Raw genomic sequence first — 14,426 nt, 5'->3', positions numbered from 1 at the left:
CAATGCATGAAAGTGAAAAGTGAAGGTGAAGTCACTCAGTCGTGTCCGACTCCTAGCGACCCCATGGACTGCCGTGCACCAGGCTCCTCCGTCCATGGGATTTTCCAGGCAAGAGTACTGGAGTGGGGTGTCATTGCCTTCTCCCATATCATGTCGTAGTATGGCTTATTTTTAAAAGAACATTGAAGTACATTTTTGGATTAAACCATGAAGTCTGGATACATCATCTTGAAGACAATGTTAGGATTCTATTTTGTTACAGAATGTGAATTGTTCAAATTTACCTCTGATAATTTATTTTACTTTTCTAGATTTTATAAATTTTGTCTGGACCTGTTAAATAATTTTTGAATAATTATGCTATGAGGTAGTATTAAATGTATTACAATTAGGACCGGAATGTCTGCCTTTTTTCCTGAGCACTGCTGCAGTCTTCCTCACTGTCTTTGAGACAGATGCTTTTTGGGGGTTCTGTTTCCTCCTCTGCAAATTAATGTTAGTGTGATTCTTTGAATCAAAGTTTTTAATTTTTGGCTCAAAAAACTTACTAACAAGAGAAAAAGTTCATTTTATCATATTAATGATTGAGACAAAGCAGGGATTTCATAGTCAAGTGCAAATCATAAGTGTTTTTTAAATTAGGGTGAACTAAAAGGAGTACGTCAAGGCTGTATATTATCACCCTGCTTATTTAACTTCTATGCCGAGTACATCATGAGAAACGCTGGACTGGAAGAAACACAAGCTGGAATCAAGATTCCCAGGAGAAATATCAATAACCTCAGATATGCAGATGACGCCACCCTTATGGCAGAAAGTGAAGAACCACTTTCAACATATTAAAATACAAAAAATAAATGAGATTTTATGTATTTATAGAACTTGAGTTAAAATCATGGTCTAATCTTCTAACAAATCTTTCTTTTCATAGGGGAATTAGGTCAGTAGATGTGTTAATTTTGATTAAATTCAACCTTAGACAGTGAAGGTTCAGCAAGTCCAGTTACAAGCTGGGAAGCAGATCTGGAACCATGCCCTGTGTTTTAGTAGTAAGAAATATAGTGTTTATTAAGCTAGACCCTACAGGGATTTTGTCCTCATATTGCTAGAGAAATAATCAATGTTAATATTTGCAAAAAAAAAAAAAAAAAAGGATCCAAATTTTACTTTTCTTGTTTACTTTGCTATAACTGGTCTCATACTTCCAAGAAAAAAGATGTTTTATTACAACTTTTTGGCTTTGAGCAAAAAACACAACTATAATATATATATAATATATAATATAATATATATATATATACATATATAAAATATAAAAATATTTTAGTGTGTGTTGGGGCAATGGCCAGTTAAATGCCTATGGCAGGGCAAGATGGGCTTCCCTAGGGGCTCAGAGGGTAAAGAATCTGCCTGCAATGCAAGAGATACAGGAGATATGGGTTCAGTTCCTGGGTTTTGAAGATTCCCTGGAGGAGGGCACAGCAACTCGCTCCAGTATTCTTGCATGGAAAGTCTCATGGACAGAAGAGTCTGGCGGGCTACAGTCCATAGATGGTAATGAGTCAGACACGACTGAAGCAACTGAGCATACACATATGCAGGCAAGATAGCTGCTACTTATTTTTTTTTTTTAAGTTAAAAATTTGTAAGCCTCTTCGTTTCAAAAGATCTTGGGGTTTTACATCTCTAGAAGGCTTATGGTACCACAGTATAACTGTCTCAGGAACTGTAGTTAGTACAGCACGAGTCTCTCAAATTGCCAGTTACCTTTTTGGTTTGCTACTACAGACATGGCTTAAAACAGCTTGCTGGTCTGACTAAACCATCTTAACTTTAGGACGTTAATTTCTTATACCTTCCATAGGTCATATCAGGAAACCCAGAGGCACTGTTCAGAAAAACTTGTTTACTGACAAAATAAAATTAATCATTCTTTCTTTGGGCCCATTAAAGGAAGATCCCACCTTCTGACTTCAGAATCTTCTGAGAATTGATCATGAAAAAATGCTCAAAGAAATGGTTTCTAATAATTGTTGAGCTCACTTCTTTCTTGGTGTTCCAGCTGCAAAGCTTTTTCCAATTCATTAATTGTATAAATATTTCTTGAGTGTTTTCTATATGGCAAGGACTTGACTTGACTTGCCGGTACTAGTCATCATGGCAGCAACAGACCTTGGCCCCTGCCTTAATCATGCTTAGAATCTAATGGGAGTGTGATAGATAGTTTTTAAAATTCAATCAATTCCAGTTGTGACAAGTATTGTGAAGGAGAGCTGTAGGGTTCTGTGTAGTCTGAAAAGGAGGGAACCGACACAGTCTAATGAGGACTGGAGTGGGTGGTGGTCACAATCTCCCTAAAGAAATGCCATTTTGGTTACATTTTGTACAATGAGTAGGAGTCAGCCATATGACAAAGACTGAAGTCTTTCTTTCCCTCCAGTGCCACTGGCTGAAGTTGCCCCAAGAAAAAAAATTGAGTGCTATTCAACCATAAAAGGAGTCTCATGTACAAGGGAAGGATGGGGTCTGAGTATCTGATGTCATGGTCAGCCTCATTAGGTGAATACAAACTGAAGGCTGAGCTCTATATTAAGCAAGAGAAGCTGGGGACAAAGGGCTATATGATTTCATTGTGTGACCAGCACAAATGCAGAGCTCACATAAATTTTCTCATTAATACTTTAAAAAGTATAAAGCAGATAAAGTTACCTTCATTTGCTCCATGAGAGAAATCAAGCATGGAGAGGTGAAGCCCTTGCTTCATATTCACAGGTGAGACAGAATTCAAACTGATATCTCTGATTATCCCATGTTGTCTTCCAAGACTGCAAAGGAAATAGGGTATTGCATTAGGTCCTGGGTGTGACTGACTTGGTTAAAACCCTTAAAAGAGAGTGATTGTCAAACATTTGTGTATTTATTTATTGTGCTTCCTTCACTAAACTGGAAGATCTATCAGGACAGGATCATGTCTTCCTTTGTTCACTGTTCTTTACCCTGTGCCTTGCCGATTGTATGGCAAGTAGTAGACTTTCCATAGATACTTTTGTATAAAAGGATGTAAGGACAAATAAGACAGTCTAGAAGTAGAAAAACATCTGTAAACAAGTAACTGTGATATAAGGTAAAAGATGATAATATTGATAAAAGAAATTTATCTATAATGCTCTGGGAGTTCAGAGAAGGGAGGCATCTCTTCTGACAGGAGGAATCAGGAAATTCTTCCTGGCATGTGACTCAGTCTTGAAAATCAATGAGACTTGGGAGAATATAGATGGAAAAAAGAGCGTGCACAAAAAAAGAGATAGGATGATCAAGTATACAAAGACTGGGAGTCTAAGATTAAATACAGAGAGAAGAAGAAATTTAGTTTGACTGAAATATAACATAGTATGAAAGAATGTTCTGGAAGTTTAGACTTAAAACTCCAGACTCTAAGGAACCTACAGTCTGGCGGGGATGAGAAGATGTGACTGCTAATTAATACATCAAAGGAGTGGATAAGATAGGCATTGTTCTGAACCTACCACCCCAAAACTTAGTCTTAAAACAATGATCATTTGTGTAGCTCCTGGATCTGCAATTTGAGCAGGGTTTAGCAGAGAAAACTGATTTTATAAGCATTAATTAGTAGAGAGGTTCAGGAGTAGGAGGGAGGGATTGAATAATTAAGGGTAATTCACTTACATGTCTAAAGATGTTGATGTGAGCTCATAATTGAGTTCTTAGCACCTCCTCTGGGCCTATCTGTAGAAATGCCTACCTGTGGCCTCTCCATGTAGCTCAGGCTTCCTCACAACACAGTGGCTAGTTTCAAGTTCAGGCATCTGAAAAGGACCAAGTTGGAGGCATATTGCCAGTTTACACCTTAGCCTCAGAAGTCACATAGTGGCACTTTGCTTGTAGTTACAGGACCACTAAGAATCAAGGGGAGGGAACAAGACCCTACTTCTCAATGGAAGGAGGGTCAACATCACTTTGTAAGCAGAGGATCTGGGATGGAATATATTGGTGCAGTCATCTTGGAAAAATACAATTTAAAGGTGTGTTCTATTTTAAGTCTACTGACACCAAGGGGTAAATGGAGCTATAAAAATATTTGTCCTTGCATCAGAGGAATATAGAGTGTATAAGTGGCAGGGAATAGAGTGGGTGAATGTGTACATTGGTTGGTTGGGTGGAGAGAAAGGTGCATATACAATGCCAGTAAGAATTCATATGTAGGAAGTGCTGGCTCAGGTCAGTATTGGTCATGCTCTTGAGAGGAAGAATCCACTCTTCTTTACTCACTGAACTGGCATAAAAAACCCTGCATATGTAAGACACTTAACTAAGATTTAATAAACAATAAAATCTGTTGTTGAAACAAAGAAGGCATAGATCTGTATCAGTCAGGTTTTAAGAATATGTTGAGAGTGCTACTTGTTATTCAGTAGACCAGATTCAGTTTTGCCCAACTTTTGGAATGCCAGTCAAAGGTATACTTTTTCCAGTAGTCAGGTATGGATGTGAGAGTTGGACTATGAAGAAAGCTGAGCACAGAAAAACTGATGCTTTTGAACCTTAGTGTTGGAGAAGACTCTTGAGAGTCCCTTGGACTGCAAGGTGATCCAACCAGTCCATCCTAAAGGAAATCAGTTCTGAATATTCATTGGGAGAACTGATGATGAAGCTGAAACTCCAATACTTTGGCCACCTGATATGAAGAACCAACTCATTGGAAAAGTTCCTGCTGCTGGGAAAGATTGAAGGTGGGAAGAGAAGGGGATGACAGAGGATGAGATGGTTGGATGGCATCACCGACGCAATGGATGTGAGTTTGAGTAGGCTCCAGGATGGATGATGGACAGGGAAGCCTGGAGTGCTGTAGTCCATGGGGTCACAAAGAGTCGGACACAACTGAGCAACTGAACTGAGACTGCAACTGAATTGCCAGGTCAACATCCCTAACCACATTTTTGCTCCAGAATCAGATAGAAAGTGTAGCAAAATCCTTCCATTCATTGCTTATAGAAAGTGAAAGTGAAGTCGCTCAGTCGTGTCCAACTCTTTGTGACCCCATGGACTGTAGCCTACCGGGTTCCTCCATCCGTGGGATTTTCCAGGCAAGAATACTGGAGTGGGTTACCATTTCCTTCTCCAAGAAATCTTCCCAACCCAGGTACTGAATCCGGGTCTCCCACATTGTAGGCAGACAGATGCTTTACCATCTGAGCCACCAGGGAAGTCCATACTATTGCTTATATCTATGCTCAAATATCTGAGAGTAACTGTTTTCAAGTATTTCCCCTGTAGTTTCAAATCCATATGATTGTTTTCCTGTGGTAGTTAAGTTCAGCCCAATGTAAGTGAAATTCATAATTCTACTTAAGTTACTTAATTCCTTTAATTTCCATATTATCTCCAAATTTCCTTTGCTATCCTTTATGCTCTCTCTTAACTCTTTCTAATGTAAGCAGAGCTGACAGCCAGATGCATCAGAAGAATCCTCACAGGTCTGGTAGAAATCAAACCAAAGAAAGAAAAAAGCAACTGAATGAGTGTGTATGTCAGGTGTGGACAGAACTGGGTCAGAGGTGTGTATGAAGGTAAGCAGGAGACCAAGAAAAACTGTGCTGGTAAGAGAAGTCGGTGGGGAGGAAGCATCTCTGAGGTGTCTAGTTCCTTGACAGCCCGAGTCTCTGTGCACTGATGCAGATTTAAAACAAGTATATAAGAAAAAGCCCATCTCCGTGAATGGATACAATTTTGGCTCAACACAGGGTTCAGGTGGGCTTACATTCTATTCAGGCCTTGTCTTTATTATGCTCCTCAGCTTTCACCCCATAATTGAGGCCTCTCTCCTTGTTGGACTGTCCGGCCTGGGTGGCTGTACTCAGCTGTCAGCAGCAGCTAGCTGCTGTCTAGGAGCTTACCCTGAATCAACAAGCAGCCCAGGAATCAGTAGTCCTCCCACCTGAGTAGAGATTGGCCTCTACACAATGATCTCTTTATTCTCTTTGCACCTGTCGAACAAGACTTAGCAACCAAAACAACAACAACAACGGCAAAAACTACGCTTCATAGTCTCTTTCTTGTCAGACACTTTTGGCTGATGAGAATTAATTTGTAAAATGAGATGTATTTTTCATTTGACTTTTCATATAAACCTTTAGTCTAAACTCATTTAACAGATGCATTAGTATATGTTTCTCTCAGGAGGAAGCTAAAAACAAGGTAAATACAACACAGTTTGAAGAGGCATTAGAGCCGAGCGTGGGATACTGTGAGAACCCAGAGGAAAACAGAGAGGAGCGTAGAAGTGACACAGGGAGGATTTCATGGAAGAGGAAGCCATTAAGCTCGTAGACTCAGGATAAACAATTTCTGACACAGAAATGCAAGTCATGTGTGTGGCTGTTTTCTCTGATGACTGGTAATGCACAATGACAGTTGTGCATTACTGCTGGCCTGACACGTCTTCTCCTGCAGCTGTGAATGCATCATATACCTGAGAGGACTTCCACAATCCAGCTGTCCTCCACCACTTCTGAGGACAAAGAACCCTCTGCTGCCATGGGAGCACTTGATAAGGACACAGAGTTTGAAAGCTCAGCAAATAAGCAAATAATCGTCATTTTGTCTCTTACATAAAGTGGGAACAAAACTTAGTGTGCAGGTTTGGATGCTTGCTGGGCCAAGGAAACCACACTGTGATGAGTTTGTCCCTGTCCCTATCTCATAAAGTGGCATGTGGATTGCGGGATGAGAATCAGTGATGAATCTCTGGTCTGGCACCGGAGGGAGAGAAGGAGCCAGCTATGTCTGACTTCAAGGACTGTCATGATCAGGAACCCTGCTCTGGCCCTGAGCCTCTTGGGGAACTACTGGAGCATTTAGGATAGGGGAGGTAGAATGAAGAAGGGGGAGAAACCTATGATAATTCATAGTGGCAGTAAGGGCTTAAATCCTTCAAATACTGTGAACTACAATTTCCTAAGGATGCTCTATCAAAAGGCAAAAAGAAAAAATTTCCCACGAGAATAGTTTATTGCCCTCCTTCTCCCTAAAATCATTACCCTTCCTTCAATCTCCACTCTGGCTACAGGGGAAAACTTTGGAGCCTGGCTCCTGATCTTTCCTGGGTTGGCCAAAGTTATGTGAAGGAGCCCTTTACTAGAACCAAAGTAATTGGAGTCTGTTAAAAGAAGTGCCCCTGTCCTGGCACTCATTAATTCATTAGCCCTATAAACACATTTAGAAAAATAAACTTCTCAGAGAAGTTGCCAGGAGAACAGAGACCATAAAGAAAAACATGAGAACTGATGAATTAAGATAATGGAAGCTGGAGGAAAATAAGGACCCAGAGGAAGGGTCCTTTGGAGGGAAGGCAGACAGATCAGAAAGTGGAATTCAAATGCAGACTTCTTCCCAGGGAGCATCAGGAGGGCTCTGCTCTCTGAAGCAGGGGAGACCCTGCTAGTCAGGGAAGTTGACAAAGGCAAAGTTGAAAGTTTACCAAATTCAGACTCAACTGGATGGGAGTCTGACCTTGGCCGCTTGAATTCACTACCTCAGGCACAAGGAGATTGGCCAGGGAATGTAAAAGAACAACGCAATCAGAGATGAGAGAATTTTCATCCCATCTCCTCTAATTACTTGCCATGTGGCCTAGAATGGCTGAGCCGCTTTCCTTGTCTGATCAGGAATGTCCTCATTATGCTCTCTCTATCTTCTCCACTGATCATAAGACTTCAGTGGCATTTGAGCACACAGGAAAGCATTTTTGGTAAACTATAAGAAGATATATGAGAAAGGCATCAGCATTAATAGCATTATCCACTATTTCTGTGAAAAGACAACTCAAATGTAGGATGATGGGTCAACAGATTAGCCTTCCTATACTCTATTCAAAGCAAAATCTGACACCTAATTTGAGATATACTTTTTTCTTTCCTTAATGGAAAGAAAGAGGAGAAATGGGGAGGATGGTTCTTTCGGAAGATTTGCCTGTACTCTTAACTAATTTCAGACCTCAGCTTCAAAAGCAGTGAGTTGTTTCATTTAATCAGCAAGAAAGCATATCCCACAAAAGTCAGCTCCCTGAAGGGGAAGCTGCTCAGACACCGTTTCCATGGCTGCCGCTGTAACAATATTTTTTACTGAACTAAGCATTGCTAATTTTAGCCACAGATTATCTGGAAAGCAAGGAAGAAATAGATGAAAGGCAATTTTTACCTGAGCCACACTGAGCCTCTGAGAACCTTTACTGAGAAAGAGATGCTGCTAGAAAAAGCAACTACATAACTCCAAAGCCTTGGGGACATTTGTCAACTGCTCTCCATCAGCCTCTGCAAGAAGGAAGGAGGTACTAATTTTCTAATTTAGGAAGAAATTGAAACTCATTGGTGAAATGATTTTATTCAAAAACACCACAGCTTATATAAAAAAGCAGAATATCACCCCAGCAACCTTAATTCCCAGTGTGGCCTCAGGTCCCAGTTCCTTCTGTTAATGGTATGATATTTGCTTAGAGAGCTAAGCTATTTTGGATGCTGGTTTCAGTAAGCTGTTTCATGAAGAGATTCCCCCAACACCCGCCCTCCCCCCTCTCCGCCCCCGCCACCCACCACAAAAAAAAAAAAAAAAAAATCCTCATTAAATGGACTGGAGGTAATGTTTGCAACAGGGTACCTTGATTTTGAACAAGACATTAAGGTAAAAAATAGCTATAGATAGATTCTGTCCCATTCATAAAGAGGCAGGGATTGCTTAAATAAGTGACTTAACTTAGCTACAAAGGATTCAGGGAATGGCAGATACATTCCTTATGATTTTAGCTGCTGCATCCTCCACAGGGAACAAATCCTCAGGCAACAGGAAATTTTCAAACCACATTTGGAGATGTCCAGATATCAGAGTGGGGTACAAAAATAGTCCCTGCATGATCTCTAAATGAGGAGGAATGGGGCTTAGACAGCCACATCAGGCCCCAGTGGGTGTTGGCTAGCTGCTGTAGCAGAAAGTGAAAGCAAACATGTAGGAATTGCTCTTATGGCCTAGGAGAAGTACTGGTGGATTTGCAGGCCCAGGTCCCCAGGCTCACTCTCTTGGGGTTGGTTACAACTCTGAGGGTGAGATGTAGTCAAGGAAGGACTTTGGCAAATTTCAGGGTGTTCTGTTTTATCTTCCTTCACTGAATCCTTCTTTCAGACCCTCATTCATACTAAGGAATAGAGAACTAATAAAAGTAGTATTAACTTGCAGGGAATTTTTCTTACTAACCTAAGCCAGAAGCTAAAGAGAACTATTGGTGATCCCAGCAGCAAGGGGAAAAAAAAAAAAAAAAAAAAAAAACTTTTTGAAAACTCTTCTAAGACACAGACTGACTTCTGTAGTAGGAAACCTGGCAGGCTATTGGGAGAGACAGAAAAAGAGAGACAGTCACAAGCTGCCCTCCCCCAGGGATCTCTCATGATCTAGGGAAATTCTGTTCCGAGATTCCTATGGAATTCCACAAGATCACTCCAGAGTTGAATTAGACTCCATAAAGCAAGGCTGGGGAATATTCAAATGTAATGTCTAGGCTGGCCTTGTCCCTGAATGCATTTATTCCCCCAATTTTTTCTTGCTCCAGGGTGTCACATAATGCCACAGATGGGGCTCAGATATCCAGCTCAGAGTGTGGTGGAGTCCAAGGAAAAATTCTTCCTGGAGGAAACAATTTCTGAGTAGAAGCTTAAAGAATTAAACTGTTGATTCTTTAACAGGTTAATCTGGGGGGAAAGGAAAGAGAAAGCATTCCAGGAAAAAGGACTATCAAAAACTAGCGTATGGGTGTTTTATTTATTTTATGTCTAAATACTATTTAGATATAAAAAAAGAACTAAATCTTGCCATTTGTGAGGATGAAACTTGAGGGCGTAATGCAAAGTGAAATAAGTCAGAAAGAAAAATACTACATATTCTTATTTACATGTGGAATTAGAATTAAAAAAAAAAAACAAGCTCATAGATACAGAGAAGAGATTGTCAGTTGCCTATGGTGGGGAGGTGAAGTATGGGGTGGGTAGGGGTGAGTAAAATAGCAAAAGGTGTCAAAAGGTACAAATGTCCAGTTATAAAATAAGTCATGAGGAGGTAATGTATAGCATGGTGACCATGGTGAACAATACTGTATTGAATATTTGAAAGTTCCTAACAGAGTAGATCATAAAAGTCCTCATCACACACACATCAACTGTTTGTAAACTATAGAAAGTGAAAGTGGAAGTCACTCAGTTGTGTCCGACTCTTTGTGACCCTGGACTGATTCTCCAGGCCAGAATATTAGAGTGGGTAGCCTTTCCCTTCTCCAGGAGCTCTTCCCAACGAAGGGATGGAACCTAGGTCTCCTGTATTGCAGGCAGATTCTTTACCAGCTGAGCCACCAGGGAAGCCCTTTTAAACTGTATGCAGTGTTGAATGTTAATTAGACTTATTGTGGTGATCATTTTGAAATATATAAAAATATTCAATCACTACTTTGTATACATGGAACTAATATAATGTTATATTCCAATTAAACCTCAATTAAGAAAGAAAAAAAAAAAACAAAAAAAAAACTAGGGTATGGGAAACTGTGTGGGAGGGAGCCTTAAAGGTTTCTTCAAGGCCTCCAAGCCTGAAGTATAGCTGGCTCATATGGCACATGGTGTGCCCTGCAGAGGAACTAGGATAATGTCTATAGGAAGTAGGAGCCACTGGGAATTGTAAGCAAAGGAATATCATGATAGCCTTAACATTAGAGAGAAAACTAGCTGTGGTGTGGAGGACAGATTTGAGGGAGCAAAACTGGGAGCAAGTCACTGTCATAGACACCTTCTTTTCATGTCTCATTGCCTCCTTTACTGTCTTTTTATTGTTTAGCTTTTGTTGTATTAACACATAGAATTTTTAAATAAAATGGAAAAATGATTATTATAAACCATTGGTAAGTTAGAAAGTAGGATAAAAAATTCGAGGTACAGTTTGATCTCAACCATGTACAAACGCAAATAAAAATTATTGGAAGGTGCTTCTCTGTTTGTGGATGTTGTCAGGAAAGTATCATTGAAGTTTTTCCCCCTTGTCCACTGCCATCACATCTAAGTCAGAGTCTCCCAAAGAGCCCAAACAGCTGTGGAAGCTCTTCATTGGAGGACTGAGCTTTGAAACAACCAATGAGAGTTTGAGGAGCCATTTTGAGCAATGGAGAATGGTCACAGACTGTGTGGTAATGAGGGATCCAAACACCAAGCGCTCCAGAGGCTTCAGGTTTGTCACATATGCCACGGTGGAGAAGGTGAATATAGCCATGAATGCAAGGCCACACAAGGTGGACGGAAGAGTTGTGGAACCAAAGAGGGCTGTCTCAAGAGAAGGTTCCCAAAGACCTGGTGCCCACTTAACTGTGAAAAAGATTTTTATTGGTGGCATTAAAGAAGACAGGAAGAACATTACCTGAGAGATTATTTTGAAGGGTATAGGAAAACTGAAGTGATTGAAATCATGATTGACCGAGGCAGTGGCAAAAAGAGAGCCTTTGCTTTTGTAACCTTTGATGACCATGACTCCATAGACAAGACTGTCATTCAGAAAATACTACACTGTTAATGGCCACAACTGTGAAGTGAGAAAAGCCCTAAGCTGAGCCCTGAAGAATTGATGCTTTTGAACTGTGGTGTTGGAGAAGACTCTTGAGAGTCCCTTGGACTGCAAGGAGATCCAACCAGTCCTTCCTAAAGAAGGTCGGTCCTGGGTGTTCATTGGAAGGACTGATGCTGAAGCTGAAACTCCAGTACTTTGGCCACCTGATGCGAAGAGTTGAGTCATTGGAAAAGACCCTGATACTGGGAGGGATTGGGGGCAGGAGGAGAAGGGGATGACAGAGGATGAGATGGCTGGATGGCATCGCCGACTCGATGGACATGAGTTTGGGTGAACTCCAGGAGTTGGTGATGGACAGGGAGGCCTGGCGTGCTGCGATTCATGGGGTCGCAAAGAGTCGGACACGACTGAGTGACTGAACTGAAGCAAGAGATGGCTAGTGCTTCATCCAGCCAGAGATGTCGAAGTAGTTCTGGAAACTTTGGTGGTGGTCATGGAGGTGGTTTTGGTGGGAATGACAACTTTGGTCGTGGAGGAAACTTCAGTGGTCAAGATGGCTTTGGTGGCAGCCATGGTGGTGGTGGACATGGTGGCAGTGGAGATGGTTATGATGGATTTGGTAATGATGGAAGCAGTTTTGGAGGTGGCGGAAACTACAATGATTTTGGCAATTACAGCAATCAATCTTCCAATTTTGGACCCATGAAAGGAGGAAACTTTGGAGAAGTTCTGGCCCCTATGGTGGTGGAGGCCAATACTTTGCCAAAGCACAAAACCAAGGTGGCTATGGTGGTTCCAGCAGCAGCAGTAGCTGTGGCAGTGGCCAAAGGTTTTAATTACTGCTAGGAAACAAAGCCTAGCAGGAGAGGAGGGTCAGGGAAGTGACAGGGAAGCTACAGGTTAAAACAGATTTGTGAACCCCACCAACAGTGGTAGCAGGGCCTAGCTGCTACAAAGAAGACATGTTTTAGACAGTACTCATGTGTTTGGGCAAAAAACTCAAGGACTGTACTTGTGACTAATTGTATAACAGGTTATTTTAGTTTCTGTTCTGTGGAAAGTGTAAAGCATTCCAACAAAGGGTTTTAATGTAGATTTTTTTTTTTTTTACACTCATGCTGTTGATTGCTAAATGTAATAGTCTGATCATGATGCTGAATAAATGTCTTTTTTTTTTTTTTTAATGTGCTGTGTAGTCTACTCTGAAGCCATTTTGGTAAACTACCCCAACAGTGTAATGTTAGAATTCCTTCAGGAATGATGCCAAGTTCCATTTGAAATTTATTTACAGCTGGCTTTGGTGGAGAAGCTGTTGTCTTCAGAACCTTGGTGTAGTTGAACTGACAGTTACTGTGTTGTGACCTGGAGTTCACCATTAAAAGGGTCACCCATACAAAGTCATGGAGTTTTTTTTTTTTTTTTGGTTATTAATGATTGTTGGCACATCCTATGAAATATATCTAAATTGAATTATGGTACCAGATAAAGTTATAGATGGGAATGAAGCTTGGGTATCATCCTTTATAATGTATAATCAATAAAAGATTTAATACCCTCTTTAAAAAATTATTGGAAGGAAATGCATCAAACTTTGATCAGGGGCTAAGCATTTATCTTAAGAAAATAATCAGCTGGATACAGGGGGTTATATTTAAGAATGTTCATTTTTATTTATAATGAAAAAGTAGAAGCAAATTAAATATTTATTAATAAGAGAAGTCCAAGATACTCAATAAATCTAAAATCTATACATATACACATTTTATTGTATGTGAATAATGTGAAAATATGCAATAAATATAGATATATACAAAAGGAAACTTCCAAAGAATTATAGAACATGATCTAAAATTTATGTATTTATATATGTATATGTGTGAGTATGTACATGTGTGCTGTTGTGGGAAGTATTTATATATTATTGTAAGAGCATAAGCTTGAATCACAAACAGTAGCAATGTACCAATGAGCAAGTTTTCTATCCCTTCTGTTCCTCAGTTTCTTTATTCCTAAAATAAGGATAATAACAATAATAACAATACCTTCTTTAAAGGATTATTATGATGATTAAATAAATTAATATGTATAAAGAACATAAGTGCCTAGCATTCTTTTATGCTAATAATTACTGTTATTAGTTATGCAACAAAAATGTGAGGAAAAAATGCATGCTAAAATATTTTCAACATTCAGTCTCCAGGCTATTTGTTTTGAGTGATTTGTATGCATTTTATTTTGTGTCACAAGCATTCTATAAAAGCCTTGGGTTAACTAATGTTCAAGGGAAAAATGGAGTGGTCTATAGGGCTGCTTAATAAAAAAGAGCTCTAAAGTAGGAATACAGATGCTGGTTTGTGAAGTCCCACCTCTAACTCATTCCATGAGTGTAATCTTGGCCTGACTATAGGACAGAACTCTCAGAGTCTGAGCTTTCCCATCCACTGGAAGTGAGTAACCATGCTCTTCTAACTATCTTATAGTATTCCTGGAAGATATAAGACAATGAATATGACAGTTCACTGTAAGCTATAAAATCCAGTAACATGCAAGGATTTCTTAATAAAGGAATTTCTTCAGTGACTCTATTTCTCATTTCTCTGCCTGCCAATTGCAGATCTCCTCAATGCAGAGGTCATGCTTACTGATTAGGTAATTACTGTAGAGTTTGCAGCTTTTAAAAAAGCAAAGGACTGTTTGGGATACATCATAGTTTTGCAAATCAGCAGCTTTGGATTATTGAGGGAAAGTCCATGTTATTTTGGGTTATCCATGTCATTTACTTCTCTGTGTCTCTTTCCTGTTGCCTACCTTTGCTTATT

At 39.9% G+C, this 14,426-nt stretch overlaps 1 pseudogene; it reads left to right on the top strand.

The window, feature by feature from the left end:
- The first annotated feature begins 2,722 nt into the window (after positions 1-2,722).
- Positions 2,723-12,443, top strand: LOC129628713 (heterogeneous nuclear ribonucleoprotein A1-like; annotated as a pseudogene).
- The last annotated feature ends 1,983 nt before the right edge of the window (positions 12,444-14,426 follow it).

Source organism: Bubalus kerabau, chromosome 15 (assembly GCF_029407905.1).
Source record: "Bubalus kerabau isolate K-KA32 ecotype Philippines breed swamp buffalo chromosome 15, PCC_UOA_SB_1v2, whole genome shotgun sequence".
Classification (NCBI taxonomy): Eukaryota; Metazoa; Chordata; class Mammalia; order Artiodactyla; family Bovidae; genus Bubalus; species Bubalus kerabau.
This window is presented reverse-complemented; position numbering and strand designations above follow the sequence as displayed.